This window comes from Perognathus longimembris, chromosome 24 (assembly GCF_023159225.1).
Source record: "Perognathus longimembris pacificus isolate PPM17 chromosome 24, ASM2315922v1, whole genome shotgun sequence".
Lineage (NCBI taxonomy): Eukaryota > Metazoa > Chordata > Mammalia > Rodentia > Heteromyidae > Perognathus > Perognathus longimembris.
The window spans coordinates 16,223,563-16,239,809 of record NC_063184.1 but is presented as its reverse complement, the minus strand read 5'-3'; positions in this window follow the sequence as shown (position 1 = coordinate 16,239,809).

The window sequence follows — 16,247 nt, the reverse complement described above, 5'->3', positions numbered from 1 at the left end:
AAGAAGGTGTTTTAGAAAAGCTAGAGGTATAATTCTGAAGTGTAATCCAGAAGAAATTTAAGAAGCCATTGTGTAAATCCTAGTCCAAGTCCAAAACTGAAGGAACAGTGTTGGTGTCAATACTGGTGAGGGTGGACATGCTTGCTTCCCTGGCCTTTCATCCTACCTAGGTCTTCAGTGGATTGCATGATGCTCACCTGCACGGGAGCAGGTCTTCTTGACTCATTATAGGAATCCCAATGACAATGCCTTCTGGAAACATCCTGCAGCACCATACTAAGCATCTCATAGCTCAGTCAAGTTGGCACAATGAAACACTATTGGTTATGTGGCTAAAAAAACATTACTGTCATCAAGGATGGTAGTTCTGAGCTATTCAGGAGGCTGAGATCTGAGGACTTCAGTTTGAAGCCAGCCAAGGCAGGAAAAGTCATGGGACTCTTACCTCCAATTAACTAGCAAAAGCCAGAAATGGAACTTTGGCTCAAGTGGTAGAAAACTAATCTTGAGCCAGAATGCTAGGGACAGTACCTAGGTCCTGAGTTCAAGCCCTGGTACTGGCATATGTTCAAGCCCCAGTTTCTTAGACTATGAGGTCATTTCTGCTAAATACATCTCAAGTCAGATATTTTTATTATTATCTTTTTTGTAGCTATCAAAACTCTGGTGTGTTGTTTTAATTAACTTCCTTCAGAAGCCTAATGTTTCTAGTAGAGATAAGCAATCAAAATAAAACGCGATCATTAGGTTTATAATTCTCAATTTATCATGACATGCACGTTAATTTGGCCAAAAATATGCTAAAGAGTGAAAGATATTACCCAAGGGAGTGAAAGAAATGAAAAATTGTGCAAGCAAGAATCTTTCAATTACGTTTTGGTAAAAATATTAATTAACAAATTATATTCATATAATAATTATATAATTTCACACATCATTGGTTGTATTTTAACCAATGTAAGTAGTGAAATTGATACAACGTCAGTTCCTTGCTTCCTTAATCACTTCAGGGGAGTCAAATGGTCGCATTTTCAAAAAAAAAAACAGGTTATAGTGGAGAGAGCCTGCAATTGGTTAGTAACTCTGAGTACAAAATAAACTAATTCTTCCACTTAAACATTCTTATATTTATTATAGCTGGATTCTCTTCTGTGATACATTTTTACCTTTATTTTTACTTTTTCTTTCTCTCAATTCAAATAGGGGAGACAGTCTGCTTTTTTTTTTTTTCTACAGAGAAAGTACTTGGTCAAGAAAAAAGGGCACAAAAGCAGCTTCCTGAAAAATAGTTCTTGGCTTTTATTTCTAAAAGCTAAGGCCCAGGAGGAAAACGGGGTCATGGGTAAAGGCAAATGTTTTTAAGAACTTAAAAGAGAAAGAATTCTTTCAAACTAAAAAGGGATTCCCTATGCAAGGAGGAGGAGGGACTAGGCAGGTTAGAAACCTGGACCATGCAGGGCCTAGGAGATGCTCTCTCGATGCCCCCTTGTAGACTGCAAGGCCTGGAGGGGAACGCCTGAAGGGACACCGGGGTCTCTGGGCATCTCTACCGAGACCCTTCTTCCCAAATCATAGCACAGAAACCACAGAAGTCAGAACAGGTTAGGATTGTGATCTCTGGATTCTGGCTTCTCTGTGCCGACAGAGAAGATGGAAGTCTGTGTGACAAAATGTAAAAAGGAATACTGGGTTGGAAGGCTGTTCTTGTCATCTTATCCACACCGAAGCACAGCCCTGGAGGGCTGAGATCACCATAATGAAGTCCCAAGTTTGATACAAATCAACATCAAGTATCTCATCACGCAGGCAGAACTAGGATTTCCAAATATTTTTGAAACACCTAAGAAAGGAACAAATGTAATATTTTTCACATATGGGGAGGGGGACTTTTGTCAGGATGACAAATAAAAATATTCAATTTAAAGAATATAAAAAGTAAATAAATATAAATATCATTGAAATTATAACTACTATCAAAGACCTTAAAATCCCTGAGCATTGGTTAAGTCATACATTTAAATCCTCAAATAATGTTCTAAATGAAATTCTTGAAGTCACAGGCTAATTTCATGTCCCTCTCCCCCAAGCATGACTTACTTTCTGATACAGGCAGCCAGCAAAGCACTGATGGTTCATGCCTATAATACTAACTACTCAGGAGGCTGAGATCTAAGGACTATGATTCAAAGCCAACTTGGGCAGAAAAGTCTGAGAGATTCCATCTATAATTAGCCAGCAAAAAGCTGGGCTGGGTATGTGAATAGAGAAAGCTGAGCAAGTGTCAGGCCTTGAGTTCAAGCCTTGGTAGCAAGCACATCAGCAGGAGAAGGTGAGAAAACCAGATCTACGGGATGAAAATCTAGATTGCTCCTCAGTAAGTGGAAACTAATTGGTAGCTTAAATACTGAAGCAAAGAGGAAATTCTTTTTGTGCTTTTCTTTTTTTTGTCATTTGTAGATAAGCATTAATACATATCTTACATATTTTATCATTCATTTAATTGAAATTTATCTTCCCCTGCCTTTTCTTTAGTGTTTTCTACAGACATGTGCCTACCAACTATTTTCTAAAAAACATCAAGGCAGTCATAGCCGGCCTGCCAATCCTATGACCTAGAAAGATTTTGCTTTTTTAGCTAGAAGTTTCAAAGAAGAAAGAGAGATTAAAATAGAAAGCGAATTTCCAAGCTAGTATGAATACTAATCTGAAATGACCTATCTCTCCCTCTTTCTCTTTTTAAATCTCTAAACTATCATGCTCCATTGAAAACAAATTGTTACAGTTTTTTTTTGTTTGTTTACTGAACTCCAATTAACTTCTAGATATTATACTATATTCTGGGAAAAACAAAAAACAAACAAAGTCAAAACAAAATATAAACAAGTCAAGTCTAGATGGTAGGCAAAAGAATGCAGATAACTAATTGCATAGCCTAAAGCTATCTGGTATGGTATGTAAAGTAAATATACTCAAAATGCTAGAGAACTCAAGAAGATTGGGTAACAAGGTCCCATTAAAAGTAAGTAGCTAAAGAGCTTTGTGCTTGGGTTGGTTCTTAAAGCAATGTACTATAGGTATCAGTTGTGCATAGAAGAAAAAATATATTACAGGTATAAAAATTACATAAGCAAAAATAAAAAAATAAGCCCAAACAAAATAACAAAGGCATGGGTATAAAGAAGTCATGTTTGGAATGTTGAATAACCAGGATGTTTATGTGGGACAATGAACAAGTGGAACAAGACAGATGGAATGAGGCGAGGCAAGCCTGGAACGGCAGGAGATTAGGTCCAAAATTAAGCTTCAATTTTCATACTTATTTTTTACTGGTTGTCTCCACATTTTGAAAGAGCTGACAAAATTTAGGTAATGAATCATACCTCGTTTAAAATCGTCTAACTCAAACAGTACTTAATCAGTTGACATTTTAAGAAATCTAGCCAAGCACACACAATTCCTAAGAACTTTAATATTTATGCAGAAAAGTGTCATATACTTAAGACTTGAATAGTGTTAAAAATGACTAAAAAATCATATAGACTGTCATGTGTATGTGTGAGAGTACCCTACCTTGAATTTTCACCTGGCTTGGCTGGTGTCCTACCACTTGACCCAGCCCTCCAATACAATATTTTGCTGATTATTTTGGAGATGAAATCTCACAGATTTATCTATCCTGGCTGACTTTGAGCAATTGTTCTCTGATCTCAGCCTCCTGAGTAGCTAGGATTCAGGTGTGAGCCACTGGCACCCAGCTCAATTTTTGTTTTGAGATGATTTCTCTATTTCCAGGGGCACCTAACACAAACATCACACATATCCAGGCCATTACTGCTTCAAATACTGTTGCTGAAAAAGCTTCAAAAAGAATTTTCAGACAAGTGAATTTCTTCCTTATAATCTCTGGCAGCATAATTGCCAGATGAAACTTCTGTTTTATCAGGAAGCTGCTTACACACACACACACACACACACACACACACACACACACACACCACATTGATACTCAGACTTGCTTTCACATGTATGTCTCTTGTATCTCCATTACTGAATTGGAAGCTATTTGAAATCAAAGGACCTGTCTTATACTTGAGTCTGCTCCAGGGGACCGAAAATGCTTAGACAAACAAACTTACAGCACCCAGAACACATATGCTGACTGATTATTGGAGTTGTACTCATTCTTCCTCTCATTATTTTTGGGATTATTTTAAATAAGAAATACAAATATAGATAGATCTAATATATAAATTTGTTTAGGAAGCATTGCTTCCTCATTAGTTCTAATATTGGATTTGTTTTTGTTATTTCACAGAAGGCTGTGATTACTTAAATAACAGACGTAAGAAACATACAAAGGTAAAACTGGGAGTGTCTATTCCTTTGTCTGGAAGAAGTCAGATAGCATTGTGTTACTTGTTTATGCACATCATAACTTAAAGTTCGCATAAAGGAGAAACATATCTGTCTTTTCACAGTCTCATTGGGACATGAAAACCGAAAGAAATTCCCCCAGAACTCTCAGCATGGCCTGGTTTGGAATGAGATTAAGTGCTTTCCCCTTTCCAAGTGCTTTGCAATAATTTATAAATCACTTTTCACCAACTCCCCAGGGTGAGGGAAGAAGTACTTTGTTATTTAAAAAAAAAAAGGCAACTATGAAGAAGCACCTTGGAAGAAAGGGAAGCAAAGTTACTCTTTAGGTTCCCTCTGCCCTCCCTCACTTTCTCCTCTGTGGCTTTGCCCTTCCCCCTTGGCTCATGACTTTCCCAAATGTCAGGGTATATAGTTACATGAACTGTGCACAAAGGAAGGAAAAATCACCAATGTATTTACCATTGCTCACAAGGGCGTGGGTTCACTGTAGCTCACCTCATCCTCAGCATCTTTCTGGAGCCTTTCCCCTTAATTATAGGCAGTTAGATGCAGGGTTTCTGGGATGACATATCTGCAAATCCAGTGTCTTTCAATCCCCCAAGTTAAAGCCTCCAATTTCCTTTTATATTCGGGGGTAGTGGTGGTGGTGGTGGAAGTGCTGCTATAGTCCACTTGTACTGTCATAATAGCATGCCTGAGACAGGTTATTTTATTAAAACCATAAAATGTCTATTTATAGCTCTGGAGGATGGGAAGTACAGGGGCAAGCTGCTGGCGTCTTGAGTCTGATCAGGGCCTTTCTGTGGGATCTTCATGGAGGAAGAACACATCCACTCACCCATCCTTTGTATAAAGGGCTCTAACTTATTCTTAAAGACTCTGCCCTCAGGATCCCATCACCAATCAAAGACCCTGCCCTGGTGACTGCATTTCAACACATGCATTTTGGGGAGACACATATAAACAAAAAAATATTGCTCTTTCATGGGATTTGACTCATCTATTATAAAGCATGATAATGCACCATTTGTGAAGAAGTGGAAAAACATGGGGGCGGGAGTGGGGGGGATTATATTCACTGAAGCAAGTCAGGCCCAGAGAGACAAAAGTTGCATGGTTGCCCTCCTATGGGGAAGCTAGAATGAGCCTATAAACCTACAAGGAAACACATGGCGGTGTTAGGCGAGTGGCAACATATGTATGAACTGAAACATGGTAGATTCAAGAAAAAACTCTAAATGGTTAATTCTTTAGAAAGGCAGAATCGAAGCCCAACAAAAACAAGTTCCAGGAAACCAAGGTACATGCAAGAGGTGGGGCAGGGCCCAGGGGACAGGGGTAGATGAATGAAGGGAGATGGCAGGGGAGAAGAGAGTCCAAAATTCAAAGCATATACTGCAGAATTAAGAAAAGTAAGAGAAGGGGTGGATGAGAATGTTGAAAGGGGTGACACTGGTCAAGATGCATTGTGTTCATAAACTATTTTGCTGAATGGGAACTCCTTTGTGCAACTACTTAAAGATTATATAAACACATAGAAAATATGTAATATGTAATATATATATGTATATATACATATATATTAAACAAACAAACACAGTGTTCTTATCAAGTGTCAGTATCCTAGCTACTTAGGAGGTTGAGATCTGATGATTGTGGTTCAAAGCCAGCCAGGGCAGGGAAGTCCCTGAGACTCATCTCCAATTAACCACCAAAAAAACTAAAAGTGGTGCTGTGGCTCAAAGTGATAGAGCACTAGCCTTGAATCAAAAAGTTTAGGAACACATCCAGGCCCTAAATTCAAGCCCCATGACTAACAAAACAAAACAACAAGTGAAAAATAGTGTTCTTCCTTAGGTGGCCTATTTTGGGCTTTTGAGTGGAGTTGGGGGGTTCTTTGGAGAACTTTCTATTCCCATCTAGCTGCATAATTCTGCCCTGGCTTTTCAGCCTGCCCTGAGAGCTGATTTCCTGGCCTGTTTGCTTCCTGATCGAATCTTCCTGAAACATTCCATCTCTTTGCTTCTCTGTTTTGTCTCAGAACACTGGTTTTCTACAGAGCTCACACAAGACTCATAGCAACCCTCATATTTTCATGACATTTTTTGTTTGTTTGTTTTGGAAGGTTCTGATGACCTTTCTACAAACATATAAACTATTAAAGTCTTTCCTGCCGTGTAGAGGTACTGTCCATCTCACTCCTCCAACCAAGTCTCTGTTTACTGCCTACTCTGATATTGTCCCTCCATTTCAGAATACAAGGAATCGTGGATTCATTTAAGATTTCTTGCTAACTAAACCCAGTGAGAATTTGTAGGGCTGAGGGTAAGGAGGTGTTTTTCTTGTGTGTATGTCAGCTTTGACCCACAGCTCCATTTCCAGCTTTTTGGTGCTTAACTAGTGATAAGAATTTCATGGCCTGGCTTAGAACCTCCATCCTCAGATCTCAACCCCCTGAGTAGCTAGGATTATACGTGTGAGCCACTGCACTCAGCTGGTAAGGAGTTTTCAGGAAGCTAAAGATCCCAGTGAAAACTGAAAGGAATTCTGTCCTTCCTTAGTGTCAGGGATTTGTACAGATAATGGGAATTGCTTCTTCTTTTCTTTTCACCCTTGTAGGCAATTGCTTTTGAGATATGGAGAATGTTTTATTTTTAAATTTAGGTCTAGATTATGGAGTAAACCACAGCAGATAGCATTAGCTGGTACTTGACTTTTGTTTTATTGATCAGTGAGACTCCAACAGTAACACAACTTGCAACTCGGAGTAACATTTTGTCCTCATTTCTCCCTGCCTAATAAACTGTCATCCTTGTTGTGTTATCTGTAATTTTGAAATTAATCCATGCATATCCGTTTATTTAACAACATCTGGTAACAAGTTCTGCGGTAGACAAAGTTTGTCTTAAGACATCAGATTTCTGCCTTTTGAGTACCTAGGATTACAGGAATGAGCCACTAGTGCCATATGACAATTTACATTTCAATAAGTCATTATAAAATTATAGCCACATCATTGAAGAAATTACTAAGTAGAAGATTTATTAATGTATTTTTAGGGTTCTTTTATTCTCTCTAGAAAATTCTAAGTACAATTCTCAAAACTATTGTACCCTTTCCAGGGGAAGGATAATCCTTATCATTTAGATAACCAGAAACACACACAAATATACACACATGCAAAAGAGCACAGTCATCTCGAAGACATGGGTTTTCAATAATGAGCTATACAAAAAGTAACAGAAATTGATCTTGCACAAATCCTATGCTTTCTCTTTACTCCATAACTTTATTCTTGTAATTACCAATGACTCTCCAACAATTTCTTTTCCTTGTTTGCTTGAATGATCCATTACCATCCCTCAGATTTCTACCTATCCATAGAAAAGTGTTCTCAGATTTCTCAAGTCTATATGCATCTCTTTTATAAAGACCTTTCATGAACACACAATCAAAGGCACTTGAAGAAATCAAAACTGCTTGTGACTTGAAAACTCCTCCACTATCATAACATTTTCAAAGAAATGGACCACCTTCACTGCTTTTCTGCAGCACCTAGCAGAGTCTTGGCACATACTAAGTATCTAGAGATGAAGGATAAAATGAGAAATAAATGAATGAAAGAAAGAAAGAAATGAGGAAGAGAAAAGGAGAGAGGGGAAGACGTCGGAAGTAAGAGAAGACAAAAAGAAAGAAAATGATTACTTTTATTACTTTTATTTGTTTACTTCCAGAAGAATGTTAAAAGAGTACAACAGCTAAAATAACATCATCAAAAATCATTTCCTGGGGCTGGGGATATGGCCTAGTGGCAAGAGTGCTTGCCTCACATACATGAAGCCCTGGGTTCGATTCCCCAGCACGACATATACAGAAAACAGCCAGAAGTGGCGCTGTGGCTCAAGTGGCAGAGTGCTAGCCTTGAGCAAAAAGAAGCCAGGGACAGTGTTCAGGCCCTGAGTCCAGGGCCCAGGAATGGCAAAAGAAAAAAAAAATCATTTCCTTCCAAATCTGCATTTTATTTGAAATCACATATCAGGGTGTTCTCTTGTCTAATAGGCTGTTGAAAAACACTAACTCATCATAAAAACCACCTGGGACAAAAATAGAACAAATGAAGTGAGGTGAATTTAGTGAAATTTCTATTCTTTTCCTCCTGGTCTCTTTGTTCTTGCTCATTTTAGAAAAAAACTGGTTCATTTTTTTAAAGCTTCTAGCATGAGATAAGTATAGAGCATTTATCGCATCTGCTTTTGAGAAATAAGAACAAGGAAGTTTAAGTAACCATTCATTTAAAATACTTGTTTGTGATTCATATTTTTGGGTTGGAATTAGAGATGACAAGTCTAAATCTGGGTTTTAAAACAGAAGATGAAAAAATAGAGCAATAGTTTTTAAAGGACAGAATACAAAGGAAAGAAAAAAGAGATGAAGACTTAGGATAATGTTGATTCAAGATTTTCAGCTGTTTTATTCCTATACCCAAAATGCTCCCCTCTAGCATGACGAGAGGGAAGGTCCAACTGAGTCTAAAGCTCTCACACTGAGGACCAGAAATGCAGGAATATCTCTCTGAAATTCCACAAAATCTACCTGAAAAGGGGTAGTTATCAAACCAGCAAGTTGACAATGTTGGCTTGAGGAACAAAAATCAAGTATATAACAAACCTCTACTCAAGTGAGCAAGTCAACTTTTTCTATTAGTACTATTTTTAAAGAATGATATTCAAAGCTCACAGTTCAAAGAAGTAGAAAAAGCAATCTGTAAACAGAACAAGAAGAATTGGGCAACTCATCCATTTTAATTGTGCATGTAAATTTCAACAACAGACCCCTCAGAGAGGGTTATCTGGAGCAATGAAGTAAAATACACAGAGAAACTCCAGTGCAGTATATGAATGCACGTTCCAATCTACTGCAGGAATGGACTCCATTCTCCTTGTATATCCGTGTGCTTCTCTGGTCCTAAACTGGGGCATATAAATATTAAGGAATGAGTAAACACAAGATTGAAAGAATGATCTGCTTATTTATCATTAGGGACATGGCTCCCACTGAGTCCTTGGTCATACAACATTAATTGCTCAGAAGCAAGTGAAACTTAATGAACACAGAGGCACAGAGGAGACAGAGCTCCTGCTTATTACCTAAATGCTAAACCTCTTATTCAAGCCATGGGCGGCCACAGTGCCTAGCAGATGGGCAAAGAAATACAGATGGTACCTGAGTGTTCTTAGGACTGGGTGACCCACTGCGCTTGTTCTTCTGTTTATTACATATATATATGTATATATATATATATATTCTGTTTATTACGGATATATATACATGTATATATATATATCCACACAGAGTGCTGGGGTTTAAACTAAAGGTACTTAATTGCTATTATTTATACTTGTTAGGCAAATATTCTACCACTTGAGCCATGGTCCCAAATCTGTTTACTTTCCTTTATTTTTCACATAAGAACTCTTTGGGGGAGGGGCTTCAGGGGACTGGGAATGGTCTGAGATTGTGACTCCTCTCCATTCTTCTTCCTCTATAACCAGGATTAAAGATTATGAATCACCACACCAAAAGTGGTTTTGTGATAAAGACTCACTAACATGTTTGTAAGGGGAATCTTACACTTCCATCACTCTGCCTCCTGAATTATAGTTTTATTTCTATGACAGAGAAGATCTTTATTATTTATTTCTACAGCTAAGGACCAGTTAACTAAAGCATACAGAGTATTTTGCATTTTACATAGCTAAAGACGTTTTATACTGAGAATGCTGAATATTTGAAGCTCAGTCTGATTGGGCAGCGACACAGTATTGGACTTAGAACAGGCAGTGCTGTTTCCCATGGCCCTCTTTATTTATCTGTAAGTAGGAGTCACAGTATTTCTCTGCTCGTACTTATACCTGATAGAAGTAAGTACTTATCCACCCTTCCTTAGTATTTAATCTAACTTATCAGGGGAACGGACAGAGTAGATCTCTAAATTCTCCAATTACCAGGATATTGAGGTAAATAAATATTTTATATATTAATACAAATATGTGAACATACAATGGAAGGGGCACGTCCTAACTAAGAATAGAAGTCATTCTTATTTGCTTTTATTACAAATATCAGTGTCTATCGAGTGACAGTTTGTTTATGAGAAAGTCTTCTACATTTCCTTGTTTCTGGTTTGTTAATTTTCCATTCTGCATTTCCAGGCAGGCCCACAGCTTGCAATGAAATCAGGTTAAATATTGATCTTCCACCTGACACTGCATTAACTTTTGTAATAAACATCTTCACCGTGTCAATCAAAACCCTGTTTACATATGGAGCCCAGTTGTCTTGCTCCTTTCAAATGCCTTTGAATTCCAGAAGGAATCTTATCTGAAAAACTAGAATCGTACATCTGCCATGCCTTTCAATTTTATATTTCAGTTTCACGGCTCCTTTTCCTTTGCATTCTTAAGACCCTCTAAGAAATTTTCTTCCCAATTCATGTGGAAGTGCCTGCTCCTGCTGTTTTTCAGTAATGAATTCATGCCTTTTTTTTCACTGTTTTTCCTCTGCTTATAATCAGGAGTCCGAAGGCTGAGCTCTGCCCTCCTTCCTTGCCCTGCAGCCGGAGGAGGATTGAAGGCAGACTCTGCAATATTCTAGATTTTCAAGACCCACCCTTGGCTTGGAGGAGGCCAGGACTGGATTGGAAATAAAAACTGACGGGTTTTTCAGTTTCAGTCTTCTGAAAATTAACTACTTGTGGTTAACGTCGGAGATTGACTAAAAATAGAACCAAATCACACACAGCACACTTACTCAAAGGTTCCTTTCCCTTTCCTTTTCCCTTTTTGCTCACTGAGGATTGAACCTAAAGCTCTGAGTTTTCAAGGTAATCTCTCTACCACTTGTCCTAAGTCTCCAGCCCTTTGGTTCTACTCTACTTTTGATAAAATGTCTTCTTTCTGCCTTTGTCCAGGCTGGCCTTAAACTCATGATACTCCTGCCTTTGCCTCCCCAGTACATGGAGTTCTCCTTGTAAATCACCATGCCTTCCTACGTGCTGATTCTGAATGCTAAGAAAAATAAATGTTTGAGACATTAACCATGAGAAATTTTATTACAAGTTACAGTTACACATTATTAATGGAATTTTCTTGGATTCCTATGGATTTTTCTTTTTTGGGTCTTTTGGTCATTCATTACAAGCATACATAGCCAGGAGAATTTATGGTGAAAGTTTTGTATCCGTGTCAAATTTTTTAAGAATTGCACTGTGTAAGCTTTTATCTGTTAATAGTTATTGCTAGGCATTCATTTTCTTCTTTTGTTTCTTTGACCCAGGGCCTTGCATGTCTTAGGCAAGTACTATACCTCAGATCTAACATCTTCCAGCCTTTTTAAACTTTGTTTTGAGACAATATGTCTCTAAGTATCTCTATTGCTTGGCATTTAGGATCTAACAAAAAAAGAAGAAAGTGTACTTACATGAAATAATCACTGAAACGTTCTAGGCAACATAAAAATAATCTCTTTGCTCACTGACTTAAACTATAAGAAAGATGTCCCAGGGATTTCTCAGCCTAAGAATTCTCTACTACTCAAGTTTCAATATTTCATTCTTTGGGCCGGGGTTCCATTTTCTTTTTTTTTTTCTTTTGGCCAGTCCTGTGGCCTGGACTCAGGGCCTGAGAACTGTGCCTGGCTTCTTTTTGCTCAAGGCTAGCACTCTGCCACTTGAGCCACAGCGCCACTTCTGGCCATATACAGAATTTTCTGTATATGTGGTGCTGGGGAATTGAACCCAGGGCCTCATGTATAGGAGACAAGTACTCTTGCCACTAGGCCATATCCCCAGTCCCCGGGGTTCCATTTTCTTTCCCTTGAGGAAAGTCTACAAAGACATTACTGGTAAGGAAGAGATGACATTGTTCCAAAAAATAAAAGAAGTATACTCATTACTTGACTTATTACTCTATATAGAATATTAATATTAAAGATAAAATTATTTTTTACAAAAAGTCACATACAGAAGATATTATTAGTAAAGAGTTTCGGGCCATATTAGTAAGATGAATGGTTGAAATAAACAGCAAAAGATGACATCTGATATTCCAGCTAAGACAACCTATAGAGCTGAACTCCATAACTGAACTGCTCTTCTAAAAGCAACCTTGATTCACCATGGATAAACAGACATGAAGGCAGCTGGTTAGGGGAGCAAATCCATGAAATTAGATATGATTATTATCAGTAAACCTATTCTTGCAATTTTTCACCTATTATATCCCTTCAAAAGGCAGATGACATACACAGATGTAAATGTCTTTATATCTACACAAACATAGATGCATATGTTAGATATAGGAAGAGTAACTAGACCTTGTTAGTGAATAGTAGAGGTATTTATCCTGCTGGTTTGAGTTAGGGAAATTAGTTATTAAATAAATAAATGTGAGACTTAATTCAATATTTACAATTACAAACTGGTGTGAGATGTTCCTGCAAAAAGAAACACGGGAATTTTGAAAACTTCTAACAAGATTTAGACCTAGGTTTGCATATCTGAAATGCCGGCCAGGATTTAACTTTGAGACAAGTTAACTTTAGAAGGTTTCTGTTCTTCTTGCTAGGCAATGACTCCTCTAGACTCTACCCCAGGGGGAGCACAGGAGAGTTCTAATAACATTTACAGGGAATCCCCACTCCATCCTCTGAAAAATGACACGAGAGCAATCCGATGAGGAAAGAAAATCGGGACTTCATTCTATGTTGCACATTATCATTAGTTGACCTGACTGAGAGTTCCCAAACTGTCCATCCTGGGGAAGATACTTACTTACCTTATATGGCTCAGTCTACCACTCCTCCACACCACCCTACATTCTTGCCTTGGTCCTTCTGGAACTCTTAAGCTATTAACAGCTAATCCTTATATTTAAGTTTCAAATCTGAGTATCCTTATTTCCTCTGTGTTCTCAGTGAAACTTGATCTTCCCAACATCCCAACATAACAGCTTCTTCTGCAGTCTCAGGTGGCAGCAAGCTGTCTGGGTCTTGCTCTTCGTTACTTATTCATGTTCCCTTACAGCCATGCCCACCCCCACTCTACCCCACCCCCACACAGAGTTCTACTTGCCCCTTTCTTCCTCAATCACTCCAACTTGGTGAAATTTAAAACCCAATTGCACAGTTCTTCATTAATATATCCTGATGTAGCTAATCTTGAAGACAAAAATGCAATATAGCTCACTAATATTGATGTAAACAATCATCTGTACTATGAATTCTGTTTCTTCTCTTTAGATCCACCCACCCCCATTTTTACAGTTTCTTCTCTCTCAACAAATGTGAAGCATCATTTACCTAATCCTGCATAGGTCATAACTTTGTTATTTATGATGTAACGAGAAGACATGAGAAGAGAGCATCCTCATCCTTCAACTCCCAAGCCTCTACTCCATATGCATGCACTAAGGCCCTCCCTTCCTCCTTATCACAGTAAAATGAGCTCTTAGTACTGTTTAGAAATCAAACTACATGTTATATGGATTTAAATAAAGTTGCATGAACCTCCATCTAATGTTTTGGGGTTTCTCTTGGCAGCTTCTGTATTATTTCTCTCTTAGGATCTAGCTCCAGTTTTTATTTTACTTTTTTCCCCATAGTAATTGTGTACCCATCAACATGATTGATCATGGAAATATGTAATAGATGCTGTATCCTCATTTTCTTATTGGATTCCCAAAATGTATTTAGCATTTCTCAGTATATGGAGCCTTTAAATTATTAATCACATACACAGTCCAAAAACAAATCCATAACATATAACATATGTTTCCCGCAGGGAATAAAGTGTACCCCCGTGTTTGTAATGACATCCCAACCAGAGGGGGGAGCTCAGGCTGTTTTCTGGTCACCTAAGATGAGAAGACAAAAATCATGATTAAAAAAGGAAAGTGGGCTGTGCACTGGTGGCTTATGCCTATAATGCTAGCTACTCTGGAGGCTGAGATCTAAACAGTGTTTAAAGTCACCTCAGACAGAAAAGTTCATGAGACTCTAATCTTCAATTAACCTAGCAAAAAGCCAGAAGTAGACATGTGGCTCAAGTGGTTAGAGCACCAGCCTTGAGAGGAAAAGCCAAATGAAAGCACAGATTCCTGAATTCAAGCGTCAGTGCCTTGAAAAGAGCCTTAGCAAACTTTTACTCCTTGATCTCTTGGATAGTATTTTATAATCAGTAATGAATAGTTTAATGAGAAGATGAGTGGGGTTGGGAAGGATGGAGAATTATCAAAGGAATGCTATAGATCAAGATGCATTATATTTATAAATCAACATGTTAACCCCTTTTGTACAATTACTTAAAGATAACAAATGCATAATTTTTAAAAAGCACAAATATTTCATTTTTCTCATTTCCACACTTAACCAAAAACAATTGAATTCCTTTAGAATAATAGTTTATGGTTGTTTTAATTAACATTATCATTCACTTTACAGTTCACTATACAGGTACAGCATTTATCAAAAGCCCCATCTGCCCAAGCTATGAATGTATTAACCTGGCAATGGACTCTGTTGGTTATCCAGGTTGGAAAACTTAATATCCTCACCTCTCACCTCCTCAACAGAACTGGGCCTCTATTATTGATGCAAAGTATGCTTTCTTTTGGAAGCAGCCCATGAAACATAAACTACTTAGTGAGGAAGAACATATAAATGGAACACATTTACAAAAACATATACAAATCTCTCAGATAATGGTCTGACATCGTTTATATTACCTAAGAAACCAATGTATCCCAAACAGGGAAATCTGTGATGAATTACCTAGTCCAATGAGCTAACAAACGATCTTTTAGTCTGCAATCGACTACAGGGCCTTCCAGCAAGTCACTTTATCCTGTAACTCATGCTCTGGTACATGGCCAATGTATGCAATATATGCTTTGCAGAGCATTGCTTGTGTTTCTTCCTGCTCAAAAGCACTGTAGATCTTCTTGCTTCAAACCTCATGCACTCTTTAAACATACCAGAATCTGTCCACACCCTCAGTGCCTCTTTCTTGCTCCCATAAACTACTCATTCCTTTATCCAACAACTTCAGCAATCTCACAGCCTGTGACCACCTGCTGCTTCTGAACCTTCAAGGACTTTCTTCTTCCTTCTGCAATACCTTTCCTTTCCTCTGCTTCTTAAATTGTAGCCAATCTTTAAACACAAAGACCAAACTTTAACTTTCTAATCTCTATCCTTATTTTGTACACCTCTAAGGAATGCAAATATGTACCATAAAGAGCACCAATTGACCACAAAACAATTGTTAAAAACTCAACCATTCATCTTCATTCTGATCATTGACTCCTGGGAGGCAATAATTGTGTCTGGTAGATTCCACAACACCTGCACAGTAATGAATACACAAGAGAAATTTATTAGATAGACACCCAGGACTTTGGGAAATACTTCTGTATTCATTCATTTTTTTTCTTAAAAATAATTAAATAAGTTAAAAATGGAAAAAAAGGCCTATTTTTTTTAAAAAATGCCATATAACAGTATCTAAGTCTGTAGTTAAAAATAGATTTACTATCTTTATTTAAAAGATCTTTCTAGAAATTTGCAAAAGGATTTAATAAGTCTTTATTTGTTCTTGTTTTTGTTTTTTTTTTTGGCCAGTCCTGGGCCTTGGACTCAGGGCCTGAGCACTGTCCCTGGCTTCCTTTTGCTCAAGGCTAGCACTCTGCCACTTGAGCCACAGCGCCACTTCTGGCCGTTTTCTGTATATGTGGTGCTGGGGAATCGAACCCAGGGCCTCATGTATACGAGGCAAGCTCTCTTGCCACTAGGCCATATCCCCAGCCTTAATAAGT